The following is a 16,040-nucleotide window of genomic DNA, read 5'->3' on the forward strand; positions in this document are numbered from 1 at the left end:
AGGCAGAGAGCATTGCTCCTCAAAGGAATTGCCTGGGGTTTTCTCCTGTTTAACTGTGGGCTTTCTCTCTTGGTTCCGTTTGATGGCCCAGAGCCATTGAAAAGGCGCTGGTTTTACAAAAGATCCAGGATGGGCTCCTGAAGAAGAAATTACCAGCACGCTTACAAACTCTGCTCCACCAAAGGAAATGTTTAAATTCACCAGGGCATCAAAAAGAATAGAATAGAAAAAAACAGGTGTCCTCTGTACATAGTCATCAACAACACTCAAAACGGAAGTCAGCTGATGAGAAAATACAACCAGCTAAACTTTTCTAAGCAAGATGGACATAATTATAACTGATAAAGAAGCATTTTTAAATAGTATTACTCCAAAAAAATGTTTGTGCTTACAGCCTATTTGTATCATTGCCCCACAAATTTCAAAAGTCCTTCCCTTGTGAGGGACAGATCAGTTTATTTAAATATTCACACATGTCTGAAATATAAACAAGAGAAGCTTAACTGAAATTAACTTAAATAAGCTACATATTTAGCAGATGATAATTATAAATATGTTAAATACATACAAGTTACACTGGGAAGCAGTGGTTATTAAGCCTTAGATTGATCCTACTGCAAGTGAACACAACTGCCTGCAATGGGCATGTTGGTGGACTTTCCAAGCCTTCTGCATGGACAGCCAAGCCAGCCTTTCACCATGACATCCACTGAACAAATATTTATGGAGAGCCTGCTTTATGCCAAGCTATGTCCAAACCATTAGGGCCACAGTGGGAAATGAAATAGTCAAAATTCTCTACCCTCCTGGCATCTATATTCTAGCAGGGGAAGACAGATAATACACTAAATAAATAACATATATCACATTTTACATGTTGATGTATTAGTTTCCTGTGGCTGCTGTAACACATTACAACAAACTTAGTAGCTTAAAACAACACAAATGTATTACTGTCTAGTTCCAGAAGTCAAAAATCCAAAACCCTTCCTTAGAGTTGCATACATGAAGTCTAAGGGGATACTTAGCAATTCAGTGAATAGCGATAAATTCAATCTGTAACTTTTGCAGACATCCATTATCTCGAGAGCCGTGTTCTTTGATCCCCACTATTCTGATTCCATGATACTCTGCCCTAACTACTATTTTCCTTGATGAAAATCCTTACTTTTTAGAGGAACTGGAGTTAACGCTTATGTACTTTTTCCAGGCTCAGAGCACTCTGCCCTATGTCTGAGTGCAGAGTACAGTATTACAAGATTCTTTTTCCTGGAGAGGTCCTTGCTTATTAGGAGCTGAAAATGGATACTCCCTTGCATACACAAAGCCTCAACAAGCCTAAGTATGGAAGCTATGCCCCGTCCTGGGTAGTGCCATTAAATAATCCCTATAGCAATTCATCTCCACTTCCAGGTGACAATGTGGGCTCTCAATTTAGGGGAGGAGAAGGGTTATTAAACTAAAGCATACCTCTGGGAACAGGAATGAGGTTTTAGTGGAATGGGAGATGTAGCCTTGGGTCTTAAGGGGGTGACAAGCTAGCATTAAAACCTAATGGAGCTGTTTGTCCTCTAAAGATAGACTAGAAAAACTTCCTACTACAGACAAGCGTCCAATCTTTTTGAACCTCTGAGTGGGGGGAAATTTACTCCTATAAGGAAGCACAGTCAAAATGTGGATGGCCTGCCTGGTGTAAGAATCCCAAAATAAGAAACCTCATCAGGCATAGCAGAAGCAACTGCAAAATCATTCTATAAAATTCCTCCGGGATCAGACCTGGAGTACGAGGGTGAAAAACTACACCTACTATAGATGAGCTCATTATATACTAACAGGTACACTATGAAAATTGGTCCACTATGAAAATGAAAATTGACACCCTAACAGCTGAAATAATTACTTCACAGATCCTGTAAGTTCCTTTTATTACGCTTAACACAGATTTTTTTTTTTATAAAAAGGAATAGGAATCACAAAAAAAAAAAAAAAAAAGAATAGGACACTAGGTGAAAGTGTCTTGTTAATTATGTGAACAAGATTATTTGAAAGTCAGTCAAGTCAATTTCTAGAAATGAGATAATACAGTCATTGACAATCTACTAATGGAGAGGTTGCCAGACACCCTTTCTGAAATAGGGGAAAATGATCGTGTATTTGGAACTGGTGACATTGTTCATTACCTGTATTGCATACTAAGATGAACATTTACTTTCCCCTGCGCCAAGCTCTAGCACCAAGGTGGGACAATCTAAACAGCTAGGAAACTGGAAAGTGGATTTCGGTCTCCTTCCAACTGTCATTAAAGTACTAATTCTCTGTGTTCTTTCCAGGAATATGTTCTTCACAGGTCTTCACTTATATTCTGTGATATGAAAAACTGAGTTCAAGGTTATGGAAGCATCTAGAACATCTTTCAAAATCAAAGAAGGGATGAAGAAATCTAACTCCCAGTAGTGTTCCTGAAGCTCTTAGGAACCTAGGTATTTTCATGTGTGCCAACAGCAGGCCTGATCTTTGTTCTGAAATTAGACAAATACAAAAGCATGTTAAGTGAAAGACATTGAACACATTTCTTATTTTTTCTCAACGGAATTTATATTTTTCACAGTATAGAAAATAAACAGTGTTCTTGTAGTGCAATTTTCAGTTGTGTATGACCTGTGTACAAGAAAGGATATTTGTAAGTTAAGTGAGATTGCGTGGATGACTCACCAAAACAAGATCAGAGCTAAATAGCTACAGGTACAGAAAAAGAATGAAAAATATTTGAACACCGGGGCATATTCCCTGAGAACTAGAACTTAATTAGCAACAAATATTTCAATAAGCCACGAATAATTGAGTAGCATTTTATCTAAGCCAGAGTTAAGTATTAACTGGATTTACTAAACCTTCTACAATTAAAAAATAGTACTTCCAGAAGTTACAATTCTCCCATACGCACCTAAAATGTAACTTGACTTTCTGAAAATCTACCCTAGACACTGGGAGTGCAGAAAGGGTCTCTCTCTTACCTATGATAATTTTATTATAATTTCAAGTCAGCAGAAGAAGTTAGAGAGAGGGTGGTTTGTGGTTCGGGAGATATTACTGCTGCTATATTTACAAGTATGAATGTAAATTTCCACGAGAAGGAGCCTCCTGATGGGATTAGTCATCCAAATTCCCATCAGACACGCTTTCTGATAAAAGTGGGACAAGAATAGCAGTGAAGGTCTCCTAAGGACTCAGTTGCCACTTCTAATGAAGTGTTTTTCCATGCAAAAAAAACAAAAAAAAACAACGCTTCAGACAAAACCAGCAGAGTTAGCTGTGCCCATTTTCCTGTTTAAAAGTAGTGGAGAGGGGCGCCTGGGTGGCTTGGTTGGTTAAGCGTCCGACTTCGGCTCAGGTCATGATCTCACGGTCCGTGGGTTCGAGCCCCGCGTCAGGCTCTGTGCTGACAGCTCAGAGCCTGGAGCCTGTTTCAGATTCTGTGTCTCCCTCTCTCTCTGCTCCTCCCCTGTTCATGCTCTGTCTCTCTCTGTCTCAAAAATAAATAAACGTTAAAAAAAAATTAAAAAAAAAAAGTAGTGGGGAAACAACTGACTATAATCTAACCACAGAGACTAGCCAATCTGTAAAATAAAGTAAAACACAGAAAGTTAACAGGGGGTACAGATGACAAATGCTAGATCCAAATAAGATCAAACTGTTTCTTTCAGATAAATTTGCCATTCTGAAACTATCAAATCTGAAGAAAATTCAAGTCTACTCACCTGTCACTTCACATCTAGTATGTACACATCTTAAGAAAAGGACTCACGATCCAAATAACAAGACAGAAGAAAACTTTCTTCTCCACCCTTCCATCTATCCCTCTTTATGAAAGGATGCAAGAACCCAGGCTAGAGAAACTTTCCTGCCTCTGCCTCTTTCCACCCCGTCCTGGGCCAGAAGAGAACATGGAACATTCATGGCAGGTTTAGCTAATGGAGCTTCTCAAAACTTCCTCCAAATGTCCCCAAGAGCAGCAGAGCCAAAAGCACATCCATAGAGAATAAGAGGAAGAGGTCACGGCAACTCCATTAGTGTGAAATTTCTGGCAAAGGAATTTTATTTTTTGGAAATTATGATTTAGCTCAATAAATTAGTGTACATTGTGCCTTGTAGTCATTATATAGCCATATGAGTTTTAACACAGTAAGGATGGTTTAAATTATTTGTCATGCCAACGATAGATATAGGTCTATGGGGAGATTAGCTGTTTATCCTATGGCTTTTCAGATCCTGGCACACTTCCTCACACCCCTGAGGATAATCTACATGTCAGACTGAGATATGAAGTCAATGGATTTTAAACTCTGCTGGCTCAATGTGACAACTCATAGGATTGAAACTCACTTTTGCTAACTCACTCAAGTATAGAATTTTTTTTTAAATCAAACATTTTGCTAGAAACAGTAAAGGGAGAGGAAGTGCATAAGCAAACTAAATTGGAGGCTCCTTCTATGATCATTAAATCCCTCATAAATCCTGCACTGACATCGCATGTTGTCTGTATCAATATTTCTCTGTATATCTTCCTTTCACCTCTCCCCTGTGACTGATAAACCCACAGAAGGCAGATACTCTGCCTGATCCTTTCTCAGAATGCCCTTCTACATTTAGTATAATAGATCATCAAGAATGTGTGATTATGGGGCTCCTATGTGGCTCCGTCAGTTAAGCATCTGACTCTTGATATCAGTTCAAGTCATGATCTCACTGTCTGAGACAGAGTCCTCACCAGGCTCTACGTTGACAGCACGGAGCCTGCTTGGAATTCTCTCTCTCTCCCTCTCTCTCTGCTCCTCCCCCACCTGCTCCCTGTCTCAAAATAAATAAATAAACATTTTTAAAAAAAGAATTTGTGATTAGTAGAATTACAGAACTGTTAGGACAAGGACACCTGTTTATGCCAATGTTCAGGAGCTGAGCCAGCAATGCAAAAGGACCTTCCAAACAAAGCTATTCCTCTGCCTGCAGGGAGAGTAAGAATCCACAAGCTTACAGAATCTCTTCCAAGATCTCTGGGAAGAAGATGAATTTAGGGAGAAAGAGGAAAACTGTAAAGTCAATCCTCTGCAGTGGGGTTTTACTATTTTGTTTAAAATAATCAGAGAAAACCAATCATCACATGCAACATACCACTATTTAAGTCCAGGGCCTTCCTGTTAAAGTCAATAATAAGTAAATTTTGCCCATTCTTTGTTGTGATTTAACCCCAGGATCCCTCTAGTGTATGTAAAGTTGACTTTGTTTAGAAATACCTTCTGTTTGCTTGATGGCACTGTTAGGAGGATACATGCTTTCCATACTCCTCCCTGGAAACAAGACACACTCATGTGAACAATGCTTACTGGCATTTTTAGTGTCATAGACTTATGACAGCTGAAATACACTCACTATTCAAAGAATCTAGCCTGTTGGCCTAATCTCAAGACAAAAACGTTGGGTCTACTCTTAGCAACAACAAATATTTTTTTACAGTGGGAATCACGGCAGGCATCAAATGCTCTCAGTGAGCTGATATTTGATATTTTTATGACAAATGAGTTAAGACAATGCACACACTGGAAGCCCAAACTGAATTTGGTTGACCAACATACTTTGTTTTTCCTGAATACCATTTAGAGGAAAATCAGAACCAAACCTGAGCCAATATCTAAAACTCAGGAAAACTAATGTATCATCAATCCAGATGCCAGGCAGTCCTGAATATCAGCTTTTTGGATCACTAGGCTTGTATTCATACCTGTTGATGACAGGCTGGAGCTATAGAAGCTGCTGCTCCTTACTCAGAACCCAGGCCCTCCAGTTAGCCACAATCCCCACTGCTCCCTATTGTACTCTGGCACTGACCTGGATCTCAGTTGCCAATCATCACGGCATCAGGACCATTGCTTTGAGAAGAGAAAAATATTTATCTTACCTAATGTCTCTGTTGAGTATGGAGAAAAAAATAAACAACAAAAGAGATGTATATTTCCATTCTTACATCTTTATACGTTAATGGCCCACTCCAGGCACGTCTATTAACTGCCAGGTCCCTATATGCCAATGACTTTTCAACCACTGTGTTGAGAAGATTATAAACCTAGTTCAGAGGAAACTTCACTTGGATGTTATTAGGAAGAATGTTGGCAAAATACAAAATGTTATGTGTTCTTTGAGCTCAATCTCTACATACAAAAACTAGAGTACGGGATAAATTCCAACAGTTCAAGACAGTTTTGCTATCTGTCTCTGTCACTGCTAAGCAGCTCCCCACACTGGAAAAGCAAGTGGTGAAATACTTGAAGCATTCCCCATCTCTAAACAGCCATGAAGTCTCTGTGGTGTCCAGATATGGCTACCTGCACAATCAATCTCCACTCCCATGGTCATTGGGCTGCATGGGAGAAAGATTCCAACAGGGAACCACAAAGAAAATGTATCTGCCCTCTGTCTTCTCGAGCACTAAGGCACTTCCAGCTTCTGCCTAGATTATATAAAGCTGGAGAGAATATTATCCCTATTCTAATAGTACATCTTTTTAAAAAGCCAGATCATCCATAGAATCATTAAGCTCCTTGAACTCATCAGAGAACTAAGGGCACAGGGCAATCAACAAGCCTGAATCCAAAGACAGACAGAAACCTCCAAAGATAGCATACAAGCATTGGCTCAATTACAGGGAAGCACAGCAAAGGACTAGTTCCCCCACAAGAAGAGGTAAGAAGAATCCATCTAAAATTTTACATGAACTATTAAAAGCCAAGTGTGGGCTATCATGAGAGTAGGGAATCCCTGAGACCACAGACACAAGGGGGTTTGCACCCCTCACAGGCTCTTTTCATGACAGCCACTGTGTTCTCATTAGAAAGTCAGGAAGCAGGTGCAAGATGGGAGAAAACCTAGGTTATACAAGCTCGGCAGAGAGCAGCAGGCACCACTGGGGGAAGACCATTACAGTTAAGAGAAAAAGCAATCAACATAACCAAACTAAGAGATAACCATGTATTAGAATTATCAGACAAGAAGTAACTATGAATATGTAAAAGGTGCCATGTAATGTACAGAAAACATGCATCAATAAATGGAGAATTTAGGCAGAGATATGGAAACTACAGTCACAAAGAAATGCTAGAATTTTTTTAAAAAAATTTTTAATGTTTATTTTTGAGAGAGAGAGAGAGAGAGAGAGAGAGAGAGACAGAGTGCAAGCCAGGGAGGGCCAGAGAGGGAAACACAGAATCTGAAGCAGGCTCCAGGCTCTGAGCTGTCAGCACAGAGCCCGATGCAGGGCTTGAATGCACGAACCATGAGATCATGACCTGAGCCAAAGTCAGACACTTAACCGACTGAGCCACTCAGGTACCCCTAGAATTTTTTTAAGCATGATAATAAAGATGAATATTACCCTCAACTGCCTCATCAGTGGACTCGACAGCCAAAGCAAGAATTAGTAAACTTGAACACAAGTCAATAGAAATTACCCAAACTGAAACACTAAGAGAAATAGGAATAAATAAAAACAAACCAGAACACAGCATTTGAGTTATGGGACAATATCAAAAACATCTAACATGGATGATTAGATTCCCAAAATAATAAGAGAGACAAAACATGGCAAGATAGATATTTGAAGAGACAAGAGCTCAATTATCAAAAAATTAATAAATAAATAAATAAAATATATCAAACCACATTTCTAATAAATGCTCCAAAGAGGTTAACCACATGTATGCACATGCGCGTGCGCGCACACACACACACACACACACACCTCTAAACACAATAGAATCAAACTTTGAAAAGTCAAAGGTAAAGAGAAAATCTTAAAGGCAGCCAGATCTGGGAGTAGGGGGAGATATAGTATGTAATCACACAGAGAAATGAAGATAAGAAATACAGCAGACTGCTCATTGGACATTATGAAAACCAGAAGACGGTGGAGTGACATCTTTAAAGTACTGAGTAAACAGGAGGAAAATGGCGGCGTAGGAGGATGCTGGGCTCACCGCGTCATGCAGATCACTTAGATTCCACCCACACCTACCTAAATAACCCAGAAAACCGCCGGAAGACTAGCAGAATGGATTCTCCGCAGCCAACCATAGACGAGAGGCCCATGGAAGGGGGTAGGAAGGGAAGGGCAGAGAGGTGGTGTGTGCTACACGGACTGGCAGGAGGGAGCCTGGGCAGAGGGGCAGCCCACCAGTAAAGTAGAGCCCCCGAGTGTGGCTTGTAAAAGCGGAGGGGCCGGATGGAGTGTGTTCTGACAGCAAGCGGGACTTAACATCTGGAAGGTTATAAGCTAACAACTCTGCTCGGAGAGCAGGAGGGCTGGGGGACAACGGGAGAGAGAACTGTTGAGCCCCGGACGACAGAGCTCAGCTTGGTGGGGAACAAAGGCACTCGCCAGCGCCATCTCCCTCACCCATCCCCCAGCCAAAATCCCAAAGGGAACCGGTTCCTGCCAGGGAACTTGCTTGCACCGTGCAAACACCCAAGGCTGTGCTTCTGCAGATCCATCCCTCCGGCGGCAGGTCTGACTCACTCCCGGTGCCGCAGGGCCCCTCCCAAAGTGGATCACTGAAGGAAAAGTGAGCTGAGCCTGCCCCTCCTGCCCCTGTGCACCTTGCCGATCCACCCCAGCTAATACGCCAGATCCCCAGCACCACAAGCCCGACAGTGTGCAAGTAGCCCAGACAGGCCACACCACCCCACAGTGAATCCTGCCACTAGGAGAAGGGAAGAGAAGGTGTACACCAGTCTGACTGTGGCCCCAGCGGTGGGCTGGAGGCAGACATCGGGTCTGACTGCAGCCCCGCCCACCAACACAAGTTACTCAAGACAGCACAGGGGAAGTGTCCACAGTTCCACACCACTCCAGGGACTATCCAAAATGACAAAACGGAAGAATTCCCCTCAAAAGAATCTCTAGGAAATAATGACAGCTGACGAACTGATCAAAAAGGATTTAAACAATATAACAGAAAGTGAATTTAGAATAATAGTCATAAAATTAATCACTGGGCGGGGTGCCTGGGTGGCTCACTCGGTTGGGCGTCCAACTTCGGCTCAGGTCACGATCTTGCAGTCCGTGAGTTCGAGCCCCGCATCCGGCTCTGTGCCGACCGCTCAGAGCCTGGAGCCTGTTTCAGATTCTGTGTCTCCCTCTCTCTCTGACCCTCCCCCGTTCATGCTCTGTCTCTCTCTGTCTCAAAAATAAATAAACGTTAAAAAAAATTAAAAAAAAATTAATCACTGGGCTTGAAAACAGTATACAGGACAGCAGAGAATCTATTGCTACAGAGATCAGGGGACTAAGGAACATCCCGGAGGAGCTAAAAAATGCTATAAATGAGCTGCAAAATAAAATGGAGACAACCACAGCTCGGATTGAAGAGGCAGAGGAAAGAATAGGTGAACTGGAAGATAAAATTATGGAAAAAGAGGAAGGTGAGAAAAAGAGAGATAAAAAAAAATCCAGGAGTATGAGGGGAAAATTAGAGAACTAAATGATGCACTAAAGAGAAATAACCTATGCATAATTGGTATTCCAGAGGAGGAAGAGAGAGGGAAAGGTGTGAAGGTGTACTTGAAGAAATAATAGCTGAGAACTTCCATGATCTGGGGAAGGAAAAAGATATTGAAATCCCAGAGGCACAGAGAACTCCCTTCAGACGTAACTTGAATCGATCTTCTGCATGACATGTCATAGTGAAACTGGCAAAATACAAGGATAAAGAGAAAATTCTGAAAGCAGCTAGGGATAAACGTGCTCTAACATATAAAGGGAGACCAATAAGACTCGTGATGGATCTCTCTATTGAAACTTGGCAGGACAGAAAGGAATGTCAGGAAATCTTCAATGTGATGAACTGAAAAAATATGCAGCCGAGAATCCTTTATCCAGCAAATCTGTCATTTAGAATAGAAGGAGAGATAAAGGTCTTCCCAAACAAACAAAAACTGAAGGAATTCATCACCACTAAACCAGCCCTACAAGAGATCCTAAGGGGGATCCTGTGAGACAAAGTACCAGAGACATTGCTACAAGCATGAAACCTACAAACATCACAATGACTCTAAACTCATATCTTTCTATAATAACACTGAATGTAAATGGACTAAATGCGCCAACCAAAAGACACAGGGTATCAGAATGGATAAAAAAACAAGACCCATCTATTTTCTGTCTACAAGAGACTCATTTTAGACCTGAGGACACCTTCAGATTGAAAGTGAGGGTGTGGAGAACTATCTATCATGCTACTGGAAGTCAAAAGAGAGCTGGAGTAGCCATACTTACATCAGACAAACTAGACTTTAAATTAAAGGCTGTAACAAGAGATGAAGAAGGGCATTATATAATCATTACAGGGTCTATCCATCAGGAAGAGCTAACAAGTATAAATGTCTATGCACCGAATATGGGAGCCCCCAAATATATAAAACAATTACTCACAAACATAAGCAACCTTATTGATAAGAATGTGGTAATTGCAGGGGACGTTAACACCCCACTCACAGTAATGGATAGATCATCTAGACACACAGTCAATAAAGAAACAAGGGCCCTGAATGATACATTGGATCAGATGGACTTGACAGATATAGTTAGAACTCTGCATCCCAAAGCAACAGAATACACTTTCTTCTTGAGTGCACATGGAACATTCTCCAAGATAGATCACATACTGGGTCACAAAACAGCCCTTCATAAGTATACAAGAATTGAGATCATACCATGCATACTTTCAGACCACAATGCTATGAAGCTTGATATCAACCACAGGAAAAAGTCTGGAAAACCCCCAAAAGCATGGAGGTTAAAGAACACCCTACTAAAGAATGAATGGGTCAACCAGGCAATTAGAGAAGGAATTAAAAATATATGGAAACAAACGAAAATGAAAATACAACAATCCAAACGCTTTGGGATGCAGTGAAGGCAGTCCTGAGAGGAAAATACATTGCAATCCAGGCCTATCTCAAGAAACAAGATAAATCCCAAATACAAAATCTAACAGCACACCTAAAGGAAATAGAAGCAGAACAGCAAAGACAGCCTAAACCGAGCAGAAGAAGAGAAATAATAAAGATCAGAGCAGAAATAAACAATATAGAATCTAAAAAAAACTGTAGAGCAGATCAATGAAACCAAGAGTTGGTTTCTTGAAAAAATAGACAAAATTGATAAACCTCTAGCCGGGCTTCTCAAAAAGAAAAGGGAGATGACCCAAATAGATAAAATCCTGAATGAAAATGGAATTATTACAACCAATACCTCAGAAATACAAGCAATTATCAGGGAATACTATGAAAAACTATATGCCAACAAACTGGACAACCTGGAAGAAATGGACAAATTCCTAAACACCCACATACTTCCAAAATTCAATCAGGAGGAAATAGAAAGCTTGAACAGACCCATAACCAGTGAAGAAATTAAATCAGTTATCAAAAATCTCCCAACAAATAAGAGTCCAGGACCAGATGACTTCCCAGGGGAGTTCTACCAGACATTTAAAGCAGAGATAATACCTATCCTTCTCAAGCTATTCCAAGAAATAGAGAGGGAAGGAAAACTTCCAGACTCATTCTATGAAGCCAGTATTACTTTGATTCCTAAACCAGACAGAGACCCAGTAAAAAAAGAGAACTACAGGCCAGTATCCCTGATGAATATGGATGCAAAAATTCTCAATAAGATACTAGCAAATCGAATTCAACAGCATATAAAAAGAATTATTCACCATGATCAAGTGGGATTCATTCCTGGAATGCAGGGCTGGTTCAACATTCGCAAATCAATCAACGTGATACATCATATTAATAAAAGAAAAGTAAGAACCATATGATCCTGTCAATTGATGCAGAAAAGGCATTTGACAAAATTCAGCATCCTTTCTTAATAAAAACCCTCGAGAAAGTCGGGATAGAAGGAACATACTTAAACATCATAACAACCATTTATGAAAAGCCCACAGCTAACATCATCCTCAATGGGGAAAAACTGAAAGCTTTTTCCCTGAGATAAGGAACATGACAGGGATGTCCACTCTCACCGCTGTTGTTTAACATAGTGTTGGAAGTGCTAGCATCAGCAATCAGACAACAAAATGAAATCAAAGGCATCAAAATTGGCAAAGATGAAGTCAAGCTTTCACTTTTTGCAGATGACATGATATTATCCATGGAAAATCTAATAGACTCCACCAAAAGTCTGCTAGAACTGATACATGAATTCAGCAAAGTTGCAGGATACAAAATCAATGTACAGAAATCAGTTGCATTCTTATACACTAATAATGAAGCAAGAGAAAGACAAATAAAGAAACTGATCCCGTTCACAATTGCACCACGAAGCATAAAATACCTAAGAATAAACCTAACCAAAGATGTCAAAGATCTGTATGCTGAAAACTATAGAAAGCTTATGAAGGTAATTGAAGAAGATATAAAGAAATGGAAAAACATTCCATGCTCATGGGTTGGAAGAATAAATATTGTCAAAATGTCAATACTACCCAAAGCTATCTACACATTCAATGCAATCCCAATCAAAATTGCACCAGCATTCTTCTCGAAGCTAGAACAAGCAATCCTAAAATTCATATGGAATCACAAAATGCCCCGAATAGCCAAAGTAATTTTGAAGAAGACCAAAGCAGGAGGCATCACAATCCCAGACTTTAGCCTCTACTACAAAGCTGTAATCATCAAGACAGCATGGTACTGGCACAAAAACAGACACATAGACCAATAGAATAGAATAGAAACCCCAGAACTAGACCCACAAACGTATGGCCAACTTATCTTTGACAAAGCAGGAAAGAATATCCAATGGAAAAAAGAAGTCTCTTTAACAAATGGTGCTGGGAGAACTGGACAGCAACATGCAGAAGGTTGAAACTAGACCACTTTCTCACACCATTCACAAAAATAAACTCAAAATGGATAAAGGACCTGAATGTGAGACAGGAAACCCTAGACACAAAATGTGAGACAAAGCCCTAGAGGAGAAAACAGGAAAAGACCTCTCTGACCTCAGCCATAGCAATTTCTTACTTGACACATCCCCAAAGGCAAGGGAATTAAGAGAAAAAATGAACTATTGGGACCTCATAAAGATAAAAAGCTTCTGCACAGCAAAGGAAACAATCAACAAAACTAAAAGGCAACCAACAGAATGGGAAAAGATATTTGCAAATGACATATCGGACAAAGGGCTAGTATCCAAAATCTATAAAGAGCTCACCAAACTCCACACCCGAAAAACAAATAATCCAGTGAAGAAATGGGCAGAAAACATGAATAGACACTTCTCTAAAGAAGACATCCGGATGGCCAACAGGCACATGAAAAGATGCTCAACATCGCTCCTCATCAGGGAAATACAAATCAAAACCACACTCAGATATCACCTCACGCCAGTCAGAGTGGCCAAAATGAACAAATCAGGAGACTATAGATGCTGGAGAGGATGTGGAGAAACGGGAACCCTCTTGCACTGTCGGTGGGAATGCAAACTGGTGCAGCCACTGTGGAAAACAGTGTGGAGGTTCCTCGAAAAATTAAAAATAGATCTACCCTATGACCCAGCAGTAGCACTGCTAGGAATTCACCCAAGGGATACAGGAGTACTGATGCATAGGGGCACTTGTACCCCAATGTTTATAGCAGCACTCTCAACAATAGCCAAATTATGGAAAGAGCCTAAATGTCCATCAACTGATGAATGGATAAAGAAATTGTGGTTTATACACACAACGGAGTACTACGTGGCAATGAGAAAGAATGAAATATGGCCCTTTGTAGCAACGTGGATGGAACTGGAGAGTGTGATGCTAAGTGAAATAAGCCATACAGAGAAAGACAGATACCATATGTGTTCACTCTTATGTGGATCCTGAGAAACTTAACAGGAACCCATGGGGGAGGGGAAGGGGGAAAAAAAAAGAGGTTAGAGTGGGAGAGAGCCAAAGCATAAGAGACTCTTAAAGGGCTGATGGGGGATGGGAGGGAGTGGAGGGTGGGTGATGGGTATTGAGGAGGGCACCTGTTGGAATGAGCACTGGGTGTTGTATGGAAACCAATTTGACAATAAATTTCATATATTAAAAAAATAAATAGAATAAAATAAAATAAAATACTGAGTAAAAAAGAAAAACTGAATCAAGATACTAACTCAGAGAAAACATCTATTACAAGGAAAGAGAACTGGGACAACTGGGTGGCTCAGTCAGTTAATCATCCGACTTCAGCTCAGGTCATGATCTCACAGCTTGTGAGCTTGAGCCCTGCATCAGGTTCTGTGCTGATAGCTCATAACTTGGAGCCTGCTATAGATTCTGTCTCCATTTCTCTCTGCCCCACCCCCCACCCCCGGCTCATGCTCTGTCTCTGTCTGTCTGTCTCTCTCTCAAATATAAATAAACATTAAAAAAATTTTTTAAAGGGAAGAGAATTAAAAATTCTTTCAGACAAACAAAAACCAAGAACACTTATTACCAGCAGACTGGAGATACAACAAACATTAAAAGAAGTTCTTCAGATAAAAGGAGTATGATAAGAAATAGAAACTTGGTTCTAAAGAAAGAAATAAAGATTTTCAGAAATGGACTTACTAAAAATATCGAAGACACTTTTACTTCTTTTTAATGGCTTTAAAAGACTATTGACTTTCTAAAGCAAAAACAGAAGCACTGTATTGTGTGTTTACAGTATATGTAAAATAAAATGTATTCCAAAGTAGCATAAAGGGTGGAAAGGGGAAAGGGAGCATACTGTGGTAAGGTCTTTATACCAGTTGAAGTAATATAATATTATTTGTAGTCAGACTGTAACCAGTTAAAGAAGTATATTGTTAACCATAGATAAGCAAAAAAAAAAAAAAGTTTTAAGGTATTAATAAAAACGCAATAGCAGAGACAAAATTTAATCATAAAAAATAATAAAACCAGCAAGATAATTGATATACCATATATACCATATATTAAGGAGAAGCTGAGCCTTCTTAAATGCAAATATATATATATATATATATATATATATATATATATATATATATAGCCTGCATTTTTAACACTTGATTATCTTTGCCTTTTCATTGCTGATACAAAAGGGGAAAGCTTCTCTAGAAAAGCTTAGTAAAAGCAATTTCATTCCATTTTATTTCGGTCTCTGAACATGGGTCATATAGATCAGTACAAAACTAAAAGGTCAATTTGGCTCATTAGCATGATATGACTATCTCCCACAAGAGAAAATGAGTTCTAAAATAATCCCTTAAAAAAAAAAGTACAGTAACCACAAAGTACCTATATGTTTCTAGACCAAGATTTAGTCATAACTCCACTTCTCATAGAAAGAATGGTTGGAGCGCCTGGGTGGGTCAGTCAGTTAAGCATTCAACTTTGGCTCAGGTCATGATCTCATGGTCCATGAGTTCCAGCCCTGCCTTGGGCTCTGTGCTGACAGCTCAGAGCCTGGAGTCTGCTTCCAATTCTGTGTCTCCCTTTCTCTCTGCTCCTCAAATAAAAGGCAAACCTCAAATATTCATTAGGTACTTAATTTTTTTTTAAATAAGCTTTTTTTAAATAAGCCCTCTCTGAAATCAGTATGTCATAGAAAAATGACACTTGGAGGCTTCTGAATCTTCTGTTGGCCCATCAGCAAATACTTATGTTATGACTGTGTCCATATAAACATTCTAGGTTGAAAAGACTTCACAGAGATGACAAGGTGTGGAATACACCCCACATCACATTCTGCTCCTAGTTCAAACACTATTTAGCTTGAACGATGTGTGAAACTACCAACTGGACTTGCTTTGACCTACAAATATGGCAGTTGCATAAGGTTCAGCTGAATAGCATGCAGCTATCCGCTATGACCTGGACAAGTCATAATGCAAGATACCTTTCTTGTATCTTCTTCTCTAAAACTAAACTCACTGGATCATGGCTGAAATTTCTTCATAAAAATATATGCATATAATCGTGAAAAAATCATAGAAAGTGAAG

The sequence above is a fragment of the Neofelis nebulosa genome, chromosome X (genome assembly GCF_028018385.1).
Source record: "Neofelis nebulosa isolate mNeoNeb1 chromosome X, mNeoNeb1.pri, whole genome shotgun sequence".
Lineage (NCBI taxonomy): Eukaryota > Metazoa > Chordata > Mammalia > Carnivora > Felidae > Neofelis > Neofelis nebulosa.